Below are 12,300 nucleotides of genomic sequence, written 5' to 3' on the forward strand. Positions count from 1 at the left end.
TATTCAAGTGCATGATTTAAATGATAAGATGAATCTTGTATGGACTTGTTAGAAGAATAAAGGACAATGTCATCTGCATATTACAATATTTGGCAGAAAGGGGATACTGTGCTACTGAGGTCATGGGTATACAGATTGTATAGAAGGAGACTAAGAAAGCCTTTAGGTAGACCTTTCCAAACTGACTTGGGAGGGAGGTAAGAGGATGGGCGTTTTATAGTGATTGATCTCTCCATTAACATGCTACATATGAAACGAGATAACTTCACTGGGATACTCAGCTGTTTGAGTTTACTCCTGAGTAGAGGAAGTGATACGTTATCATATGCAGATTCAATGTCAGGGAAGACTCCCAAAAGGTGTTCTTTTCTGAGGAGTGCTATTCTAATGTCAGTTGTAAGGATACCTACGTTTTCTAGGGAACTCTTGCCTTTTCTGAAACCATACTGAGAGTTGGAAAGGAGATTATTGTTTTCAATAAACCACTCTAGTCTATGTTTTATCATAATTTCAGAGACTTTTGCAAGAGCAGAAGAGAGAGCAATTATTCTATAACTGGAAGCTTTAGATGTATTCTGGCCAGGTTAAAGTAATGGAATAATTACCTGATTTTTCCAAGGTGGAGGGATTATCCCAATATCAAAAAGGTTATTGATTATACCTAGGTAATATTCCTTGCACGTAGTTGAAGAAATTTTAATGAATGAATACGGGATACCATCTGCCCCAGGAGCAGAGTCAACTAGACCATCCAACTCAAGAAGAAGTTCAGAGAAAGAGAAGGGAGACTCTAAACTGTGGGCTGAGGTAAGAAGGTTTGGAGGGGATGGAAAATAGTCCTTATTTGGAACTGAAGGGGGGACATCCTATCTGAAAAGGATTCAAGCCTTATAGATGAATCCACATTCAAATCATACTCTTGAGTACAAAGTGAGCCTCAATTTTTTTTAATTTGTTTCCAAACAATTGAGGATGAAGTGCTTGGAGACAAATTGTGACAAAAGTTGATCCATCCTTGTTTTTTCTTAAATAAATCTGCAGCTATAGCAGCCATTTTTTTTGTAATGAATGAAGTTAAAAATAGACATGTTTCTTGTGTAATTTTTTTCCGCCAATTTTCTTTCCTTAGCAGCAGCAGTAAACTCAGCGTTCCCACCAAGGAGTAGAAATTTTATTTCAGAAATGTTTTTTGACTGGGAATTTTATGTAATTCTCTACTGCATTAATATGGTTAGTGGTTGGAAATTCCGCAATTTTACTATCAAGACAGGTAAAAATGTTTGCCAGTTTGCATCAACTATTCTATATTTGACAGATGGGGAAAAGTTTTAGGGAGGGATTACCTTGTTAGGGATAGAAATAATTATAGGAAAATGGTCACTACCATGGGAATCTTGTAAGATGTTCCAAGAGAGGAGTGGGTGGTATCAGACCGGGAGAACATTAGGTGAGATCATCAGCGCTTTTGGGATTTTGAGAAGGTAAAACCCTGCGGGTTGGAGAGCCATCATTTATAATGTAGAGATTGATTTCATCAAAAATTTCCAACGAAGAAAGGGAAAATAGTCAGTGTGACTTGAGCCCCATGAAGGGTGATGAGCGTTAAAGTCTCTCATTATAATAATAGGAGGGGGAATAGAAGATAATAGGATAGACAATGATAGTTGACTGAGGTTGAGGAATGTAGATTGAGACCAAGGAGATGTTCATCACATTCGCTGCAACAATATTTATACCTGGATTGGGATTAGGAAGGATAATTGGGGAAAAGCGAAGGGAGCGTTCTTATAAATAAGGCAAAGCCCGGACCAATGCCATCTGCCCGATCATCTCTGCGGCACACATAACCGGGGACCCTGAAGTGTTATCCAGAGACAAGCCATGTCTTAGAGATGGCGATAGCGGAAGGAAGATATTTATTAATAAGGTGAATCAGACTGGATTTTTTAGGACGAAGGATCCTGATGTTCCATTGCAGAATTGGACACTGGGGCCATGAATGTTATGTGCGAAATAGACAAACCACAATGAAAAATTTACGATGACAGTGACATATGCCAGCGAAAGTGATTGAAGTTTTATTTTGGTGTGGCCATATTTTAATAACAAGAGTGGGTTGGGCCACTATTCTGTTGTTCTAAAATTATGAAGTGCTGAAGTTAAAGGGCTTATCAAATAATAGGCCGCTTTTCCTACGAAAGTAATCATAAATTTGAAATGGAATACTAACATTCATCAACGCCATCTATCAAACACTATCGAAACTAAGTTTTAGGCCAGTATAGTTTTAAGATCTATAGTCTAGTATACAAAAATCAACTTAACTCGGTTTCTGTAAATTTGTGGATTAGGCCACTCTTCCGCTAAGCGACTCATATGTCTGTCGTGTTGTGTTGTGATGCTCTCTGTCGTGATGGCTACTGTTCACATATAGCTGACGTGTTGTGACTCATCACGACTCATTTTTTAATCAGTTTAGTTTTTGCTCTCGGAGAGTTCATACGTTCGCAATGTTTTTTCAAGAATCATCCGATTCTGACTCCGATTTTGAAGAAGACTTTCAATTATTGGCGCTGGCTACGCTTCTAATTAAACAAAGAAAGAAAAGAAGATATTGGATTCATCCAGTAAATAGAAAGAGAGAGACTAGAGGCGAGTTTCATTGTCTCATTAAAGAGCTTGAAAATGATGCTGAAAAATTTCATCTTTTTTTTAGAATGTCTAAGGCACAGTTTGAAGAAATTAATAGTTATATTGAAAAAGACAAAAAAATACGAACAAAATTTCGTAAGCCTATTGAGACAAGAGAAAGACTCGGTATATGTTTAAGGTGAGATATTTTTGTTTCATATGAATTATCTTGCTCAGAAAATTGCACATTAGAATAATATTCCGCGAGATGGGAATTCTGTTGTTCCATTTCCAATGTCGGCGTTTCCATCATTGGTGCTATAGATGTAGGTGATACAAAGGAGAAGCTCAATGTACTTGGGAAGTCTACTTGGCGAGTCACATTTATTGGTGTTCTGCGTACTCGGTCTTGTGCTTCAAGTATGCGTATTTGGGCTTGTGCTATGGCAGTGTGTAAATCTAGTTTTATTTTGGATTGGTCCAAACTGGGTAGTTTCTTCAAGGCTTTACTTATGCTGAGAAAAAACAATATGTCAGTTTCATCCATTTCTTTTTTTTTGCAGCTTATTTTGTTGTTTTTGAAGTAGAAAATCGTGCGAAGACTTCATTAAATCATACAGTTCTTGTAATTTCTTTTTATTCTGCACTGGTCTTCTAGATTGTGGTGTTGTTGAGCGGCTATCTTGAGATTGAGTGGTATCTTGAGTTTGAGTGGTATCTTGAGATTGGGTGGTATCTTGAGATTGAGTGGTATCTTCATCTAAAGGAGTGTCTGTTTGAGATTCTGTGGAATTTGGTGGTGAGTCAAGATTTGTTAGTCTAGCCCGAGATCCCTTATACGGCTGCAGAAAACTCATTTGCTCCGCATACTTCCATTGTGGAATATATTTAGCAGCCTGACCACTTTTTTATTTTTTCGTCGTTTTAGTGCGTTGAGATAGGCATTCCGTTTTTAGTCCACTCTTTACATGTATCCCCTAAAACAAAAACATATGTTTTATTTTACAGATTTTTGGCAACTGGAAACTCCTTTCGGTCATTAGCGTTTAGTTATCGCATGGGTTTTTTACAGTGAAAATCATAGTGGAAGAAGTATGCATTTCAATATGGAAGAATTTGATATCTATTGTAATGCCTTAACCTACAGAACAAATATGGAGAGAAATTGCAACAGGATTTGTCATTCGTAATGACGTAATCACTTCACAACATGAAACCTTCGAGCAGATACGCTCCACACTATTAAACCATTCAAAGAATATATCCTCACTAGTGCGTGGTGGCAAATAAATAACATTTATGTACACATATTTATCAGCAACTTTGATTCTCGCCCAGAGGTCTTCACAGTGTGCTTTCTCGTAACACAACATGCGTTCGACATTTAGGTAAGAGCGAGAAGCAAGAAGAACTCCCCTTCCTCCACGAGCTTCTCTATCTTTTCTTAATATCAACCAGTTTACACAGTCACATACCTCTGAATCATGAATTGATTTGTCTAAGTTGGTTTCTGTAATAGGAACTATATTAATATCGTCCAATATTGTTAAGTTGGTTCTAAATGTTTGAAGCTTGGATTTTAACCAACGTACGTTTTGATAATATATTCCCAACTTGAACATCTTTGTGGCTACATGCCTGGTACTTTGCTTATTAATTTGACCCACGAAAGGGCTGAGACCAGGGTTTTATGCATATTCCCTGTGGCCAACTCTCTGAAGCCATAGTTTTCTCAATTGCATTGTAGGAGACACCAAGCTTGAAAGAAGCATAATTGCCTCTAGCCTTCAAAGTATTAATAGACATAACGTCACTAGAACCACATATAGAAACAAGGTGCTTGCAAATCTGCTCTTCCGTAGTTCCGGGTTTAACATAATAAAGGTGGAGATATCTTGTACGCACGCAAGCCTCTATTTGTGACGTGCTAATAGTAGCGCTTCCTTGAGTTATACGTAGACGCTTACGTTTTACCTCGGTCCACGGTCCGTTTTCTGAGGGAATTTCCTCCGTAGGGATGGCTTGAGGAAATTGATCGGAATTCCCGGTGTTACTATTAATTTTGGCTGGAGGCTGCTTATGCGATATAACGGTGCCCTTATTCTTTTTAAATATTTTCTTCTTTATGGTGGCCTGAGCTGCTACGGTATAAGATGCCTGAGAAATTATATTTCCAGACTCCACAGGAGGAGGTGGAAGAGTACCCGATAAGTGAGAAGTTAAAAGACTTATATCACTCTTAACGATTTCCGCTTTCTTCGCTTCCATTTCTAATGTGTTTAGCCTAGTCTCCAAGGATGTTATTTTATTAGTTAACACCGTTACAGAGTTAATTATTACAGCCTCCAACCGTTGAATAATTTTGTTACTGATTGTATCAGTTAATTTAACAAATTCTTCTCTTATGACTTCTCGTAGCGCTAGCGAATGAATTCAGTCATCTAAATAAGAGCTGTCAATAGAAGTTGGAACTTTAAACTGAGATCCACGCTGAGACATTACACATATTGTCGACAGTAAATGTCTCTTCCATTGGAATTGTCTTCCTGCGTGGTCCTATTAATATTTAAATTATATTGGTATTAACTTAAAGCAGAAGCGTAAGCGCAGATGTCTTAATGTTCTCATATAGTTCGTACGCTTTAATACAATGTATATGAGAAACTAAACATATAAAGTCAAGCGCAGTGCGAAGGCAAATTGACCAAACAAGCAAGACACTGAGATACGCGCTAAGTGCATTAATGAAGAGGTCTGTATCGGCTGGTCATTACCGGTTAGTACGAGTAGCTAATGGTCATTGACCTCATCCCCATCGGGCGCACAAGTCACCGCGCGCTGTTCTAGAGATGTTATGTGCGGTAGGTCAGTTACGTAGCTGTTACAAAATTATGATTTGAAGAAATTTGCTTACTGTGCTTGCATCCGCTGCCGAAACTAAATGAAATGTTCACTGTGATGGCTGCTTTTAATTCGCTACAGAACAGTATAACTTTCAACCAATATAACTAAAAAACACGTTACTAATTAATTTTATAACACTGCGACTGTAAAATTACACCTGTTACGTACAGCGGCCGTAACGAGACTGAGACTAGATGTTGATGCGATTGGATAGTAACGATAGAAGATTGATTGTATGACTGAAGAGGATGTTCGTATTGTTGATAAGTTGATGATGGTTGGGGTGGGGAAATAGTTTGTTGTGGCGGAATGACTTTGTAGGATGTAATGTTAATTGGAGTTTGCAGGACTTTATCGGCCTGTTGTTTCTCTAAGTGGCGGATTTGTGCTTTAGATACTGCAGAGTGCAAATCTAGTTTAATTTTAGTTTGTTCAAGGATTGAAAGACTTTTCAGCGCTTTGCTCATACCCAAAAAGAACAGATCATTTTCATCCATATCTCTTTCTCGTCTTTCATTTTGCTTTTGAATTCTGAGATCGTTTGATGACTTCATAAGTTCATTGCATCCCTGGCTTGACCGAATTCTGACGGGAAGAAGACGAACTCCTGACTGAGCATTGAGACTCGCTCCTATTGTAAGGACTAGCTGAAAAACTGTCCGATGTCAATTCAGATGGTGATTGAATTGGTTCAGGTGAAGATGGTAAATTTGTCTTCGTGTTTCTAGATTCCATAAATGGTGATAAAAAACTCATCATCTAAAAATGATCTTCATATTTCCATGGTGTCACTGGCATGGCAGCTTGACCGCTTTTCTTATTTCTTCTACGTTTTAGTGCACTAGTGAAAGAATTACGTAACTTAGTCCAATCCTCTTTGCACGGTTCAACTGAAACAATCAATTTTGGCATGTAGGTGTATACTTATATAATTAATTTTATTACAGATTTTTGGCTACAGGAAATTCATTTCGTTCGATGGCGTTCCGTTACCGTATGGGAGTGATTTCATTTCATCAACAGTAAAAGCAATAGTTGAAGAAGTTTGCGATGCCATCTGGAAGATTATGTCACCTATTGTACTGCCACAACCAACAGAACAAACATGGCGAAACGTTGCTATAGGATTTAAAAAGAATTGGCATTTTCCAAATTGTATTGAAGCTTTGGATGGAAAACATATAAATATAACTTGCCCAATAAATGCTGGGTCTACCTTCTACAATTGTAAACAAGAGCATTCCATTGTGCTACATGCTCTTGTTGATGCTTATTACAAGTTTATTATGATAGATGTAGGAGCATATGGTAGGAATAGTGACGGTGGTATTTATGAAAAATCTTTAATGGGTCAAAGGTTTGCGCGAAATGAACTAAATGTTCCACCAAACGAACCGCTGAGCCAGAATAGTGAGCCTTTACCGTATACTATCGTCGCTGATGCAGCATTTCCATTGAAGACATATTTACGAAAACCCTACAGTAAAGCAAAACTAGTAAACAATGATTCAAATAAAATATTTAACTACCGCCTATCACGAGCTCGTCGTACTGTAGAAAATGCATTTGGTATATTAAGAGCAAGATTCAGAGTATTACAAGACACTGATTGCATTCTGTCGCGCCACGATACACGATCATGCAAGTAGCAAACAAAAAGATGAAGCGTGGTCTAAATTGACTGACGAATTCAACTCCTCCAACAGCACATATAGAACAATAAAGCAATTAATATACAAGTTCAATAACATGAAAAAATAATGCTAGAAAGGTAAATTGCAACCAACAAACTTGTTCTTGTCATAGGTAACTTAACTTAACTACACTTTATTGAAGAACTACCATGTGGTATTTTGTATGTAACACAAAATGATCCTTTTTGATCAAAAACATATTGTTAAATTTGATATACATACACAGTGCATTGTACATATACAATAAATAAATTTTATAGGATAAGAAACAGTATGGTACGAGAGCGTTGTGGTTTGAAAGAGGATGTAGTAAGCAGAGTTGAGAAAGGTATGCTGCAATGGTTTGGACATGTTGAAAGAATGGATGATAGACGAATAGCAAAAAAGTTTCATGATACAAAAGTGGATGGAAGAACGGAACGAGGTTGCCCTAGCAAACGTACTTTGACCAAATCGGTGACGTACTGAAGAAGGGCCAAGTTCGGAGTACTCGGAATAGAAGAGCTTGCATGCGTGGCCTAATGAATGTGGAAGAAGCAAAGGAAGTGTGTCAGGACCGTAGTTAATGGAAATCCTTAGTTTCTGCCTACCCCTCCGGGATACAGGCGTGAGCATATGTATGTATGTGTAAATTTTATTGGAAGTATAATGTCATTCCTTTGCAGGAACTATCTAATGAAAAAAGAGAACGACGACTCACTGGTGGAGGGCCACCTCCACCCAAGCCATCAGATACGAGCGAATGGCTGTGTAGTATTATGAGTGAATCAATAGTAGGTCTGCCTTCTACACATGATTCTGATTTCATACAAGGTACTTATGTCTCTAATGATTGGGCAACGTAATTGATTGTTGCTATTATAAGTGTTCATTTGCAACAAAATAAGCGGTTGATTGTTTTTCAGATTGTGCTCATAGTGAAAGCGAAGTAATAAGCAATAGTGAAGATGCATATAGAAATGCTGAAGTAAATATAAATATGGATGATTTAATTATATTACCTATTGATGATAAAGATCAGGAACCCTTCAATATTTCTATTTCGGACCAAGGGTCATTTTATGACATCCAAGGTAATATTAGCATGCATTATTTTAAATTGAACTTGTACTAGGTACTAGATCTTATTATGAATTTTCTTTTTCAGATACACATTTTGATTTTGAGACGAACACTTCAAAGACAATGCCCAAAAACCTGCCGCTAGGTTTGTTTTAAGCTCTTTATTTCATGTTCATTTCATTTCTGTAACATGAGGCAGCAATGCTACTACTTGTACACAGAGGTTGAATTATTGTATAAATCTGTTACTAGTAATATCTGCCTACTTACTTATATCTTGTGAATTTTTTTTTCAGAAAAACAAGATGTTTTCGACACAAGCACACCAAAGGCTATGTTGAAAAAGCCTGTCTCTGCTCTATTAGGTGTGTTTGAAGTTTTTTTTACTAAAAATCATAGTTGATTCTCTGATCATGCATCTGGTAGCCTAAGCATTAGTCAAGACTAGCTGCATCAATTAAAAAAAATATTATGTAAAACCTTTATAATAAAACTGTACTGCTGAAAACAGATCTTTGTACTCATGTAGCTATACCAACTTTGGCATTACACTCTTGTATTTCACCTACTATTTTTATAAAATTTCAGAAACAGGCAAAAAGAGGAGATTGCTCTCCACTCCTATGGAGACAAGAAAAAAAAAATATTGATGGCTAGTGAAAAAGATGTGATGTGATTGTGGATCAAAAAGGGGTGTCATTAAATATCTTTTCAACGCATATCCACGATCACCTAACAAATAACAATTTCCAAATTCACCCTGGTCAAATTTTCTCTTTATTGCACTTGCATTGAAAATTGTGCTGTCATGTACGGAACCAGGCCATCTTGCGACTATGTCCAAAATTCTGAGTTTGGCATCAGCTATCACTTGTGTGTTTATGGAGAAGAATTCGTTCCTGTTTCGGTACAATTCTGCATTGTCACCACCTGTTATTAATAAGAAGCTCGCCATAGTACAGAAGGTAATAATCTTGGTCTTGGTGAACCTTAGTATGTACCTACCTAATTACTTACCTGGATTTATTATTGGTATGTGAGTGCAATCTATAGCTCCAACAACACTTGGAAATTTAGCTATATTATAGAAATCGGCGACTGTAGCTCTTATTTCTTCAATGTTCTGTGGCATTCTTATAGCTCCTTTAATTTTACTACAAATAGTCCTTGAAATATTATGTATGACTCGACAAATCGTCGATTTTTGTAGGCCAAACAGATCTCCGGAACATTGTTGGATGTTTCCAGTCGCATAAAACCTCAATGTCAGTAGCAGCCGATCCAAAGCGCTCACTGCATGATTTCTGCAACATGAAATAAAAATTGAGGTTACTTTTTTACTTTACATAGATTGTTCAAGTTTAAATAAGTACTTACATAAATAACCGTAGGTAGGTACTTACCTATTCGTTTGTCTTTCCACTGAATCCTTTACTTCAGCAACTATCCAAAGTACCGTTCTTTTGGACATCCTATACCTTTCGAAAAATTCAACTTCATCCCAATAATCTAGCTGCATAATTCAAGCCCGGAATGTTTTAGGACGGCGATTCAACACATATTCTACTACAATTTCATCATCGGAAGAACTTTCCGAATCTTGAAAATGCCTTGCTATACTTAAATCCATTATTTTAGGCCAAAAATGCAAAACCGCGAAAGAGTCGATTGACGTAATCAAACAGCTTAACAAATAGTCAAAAAGATAACTACTACGTCTGCCTGTAGTCAATTTTTTTTAACTAATAGTTAAAATTATAACTATAGTTATCATTACTATAGATTGAAAAACAGAATTTCGTCAATTTTAACTAATGGTTAGTTTAACTATCGAATTTTAACTAAACTATTAGTTAAAATTGGGGCCCGTTGTTTGATCACTAGTTAAGGGTAAGTACCCTTAACTAGTGATCAAACAACGGGCCCATAGTTAAGGATAAAGTGTAGATGTATAAACTGTTTAAAGGTGCATGTTGATAGTGTATCATCATGGTGATTAGACGATCGCGAGCAAATAGTAATGAGACTCGGCGGACACAACAGCTTAACGCTGGAGAGAGCAGAGCTCTCTCGCCAGCGGCGTCAGATGAGCCGCCGTCTCCGCTTACTGGCCTGGACAAGGCGTGTGCTCCAGTGCGACGTATGCGCAGTCACCGTGCGCGGGGGCGGCATCACACACGCATGTACCCGGTAACCCAGTGGTAATGTCTGATCAACAGCTGGCGCAGATATTAATATTAGGATTGCGCGCACCAACTACTCCACCATTGGTACCCGCAACGACAGGTAACTTTGCTTCCTATTCTTCGCGCTTCGATGGCGGAAAAGGCAGTGGCGTACTCGCTTTTATAGATGCAATAGAAACATATAAAGAGTGTGTTAATATGGAGGATAATATTGCTTTGCGAGGCCTTCATATTCTGTTAACGGATCTTGCCGCAACATGGTGGCAAGGTGTTAAACCTAACACACACAGTTGGTATGAGGCAATAGAGCTACTTAAACAAAGGTTTGGTTCTCATTTACCACCACATAAAATTTATAGGAAGATTTTTAGTAAACAGCAAACTCTGTAGCCAACTGATATATTTATATGTAATATTAGAGCCTTATTTGCGCAATTGCCTCAGTCGTATTTAACTAATGAGGTTCAATTGGATATGGTGTATGGTCTTCTTAGTAAACGGATCCGAGAGAAAGTACCACGAAGTTCTTTCACGTCTTTCTCAGAGTTGTTATCGCAGGCTAGACGCTTAGAAGAGTTAATGGAGAATCGATACGAAGTCAATGGACCTAATCCGTCACAAAGTCGAAAATCAAATGTTGCGTACAGTCAAACACAGGGTATTACACCTGACTCCCCTTGCTCAGAGTTTGCTAAGGTACCTGTTATAAATAGAAATAAGTGTGTCTATTGTAAACGATATGGACATACTAAAGACACTTGTGAAAAGCTGTCATATAGAAGTCATTTTAATAAAAAAGAGTCGATACCACAGGTAACTTCTTTTGGATGTGGCGCGCCGGGAGGGATTCGTTCGAATTGCACCAAGTGTAGAGGAAATAAACCAGCAGTGTCGACCAGTAGTAACTTTCATGCGGTTTCCGCGAGTGTGCACTTGAGGGATTCGCGTATGCGCCCGGTGATTAGTATCGGTATATATGGCGCTAGTGATTAGGGTTAACACTGGGTGTTGATTTTAATATGCTTCCTAACGCCACGGAAAGTTTATTAGGTATGAATTTTATTCAAGACATTGGCAGGATTTTAGATTTTCAACGTGGTATTTGGTTTTTGAGAGGTGATCAGACGCCCGAGCCCTTTGAATAGGAGTGTAAGTCTTCGCCGCCTATTAATTGCTCTGCTTTAGCTCTTCGCGATGACGAAGGTTCTTACCTTAGCCCAGGGCAGCGACAGTGGCTCTCCGATCCCCTGAATGTCTATGAAGATATTTTTGCTCCAGGGGGGGAACCGACTTCTTTTGCTATGCACCGTATTAACACAAGGGATGCGGCGCCAGTTACTAGCCCTCCATATCGTGTTTCGTCAGCCAAGAAAGAAATTATTAGAAGATATAGGGTTAGTTACCTAGGGCATGTTGTTTCTACTCGTGGCATTAAGCCCGACTCACAAAAGGTGGAAGCCGTGCCGGCCGAAACCTCCGAATAATGTTAAAGAATTAAAGACTTTTTACAAACCTGTTCTTGGTTCCGTAAATTCATTCCGCAGTTTTCGGATGTGGCGCGCTGTCTTAGAGATTTGACAAAAAAGAGCCGACTTTGGCTATGAGGGGAGAGTGAGCAACGAGCTTTCGAGGAGCTTAAGTTACGGCTTGCCACCAGCCCCATTCTTAGACAGCCAGACTTTGATAAACCCTTCATCCTTCGAACTGACGCTAGTACGTATGCCTTGGGGGCTGTTCTTATGCAAGGTGAAGATACTCTGGATGAGAGACCTATAGAATATGCCAGCCGACTGCTTACCTCTGCTGAGCGTAATTATCATACA

Source organism: Leptidea sinapis, chromosome 2, assembly GCF_905404315.1.
Source record: "Leptidea sinapis chromosome 2, ilLepSina1.1, whole genome shotgun sequence".
Lineage (NCBI taxonomy): Eukaryota > Metazoa > Arthropoda > Insecta > Lepidoptera > Pieridae > Leptidea > Leptidea sinapis.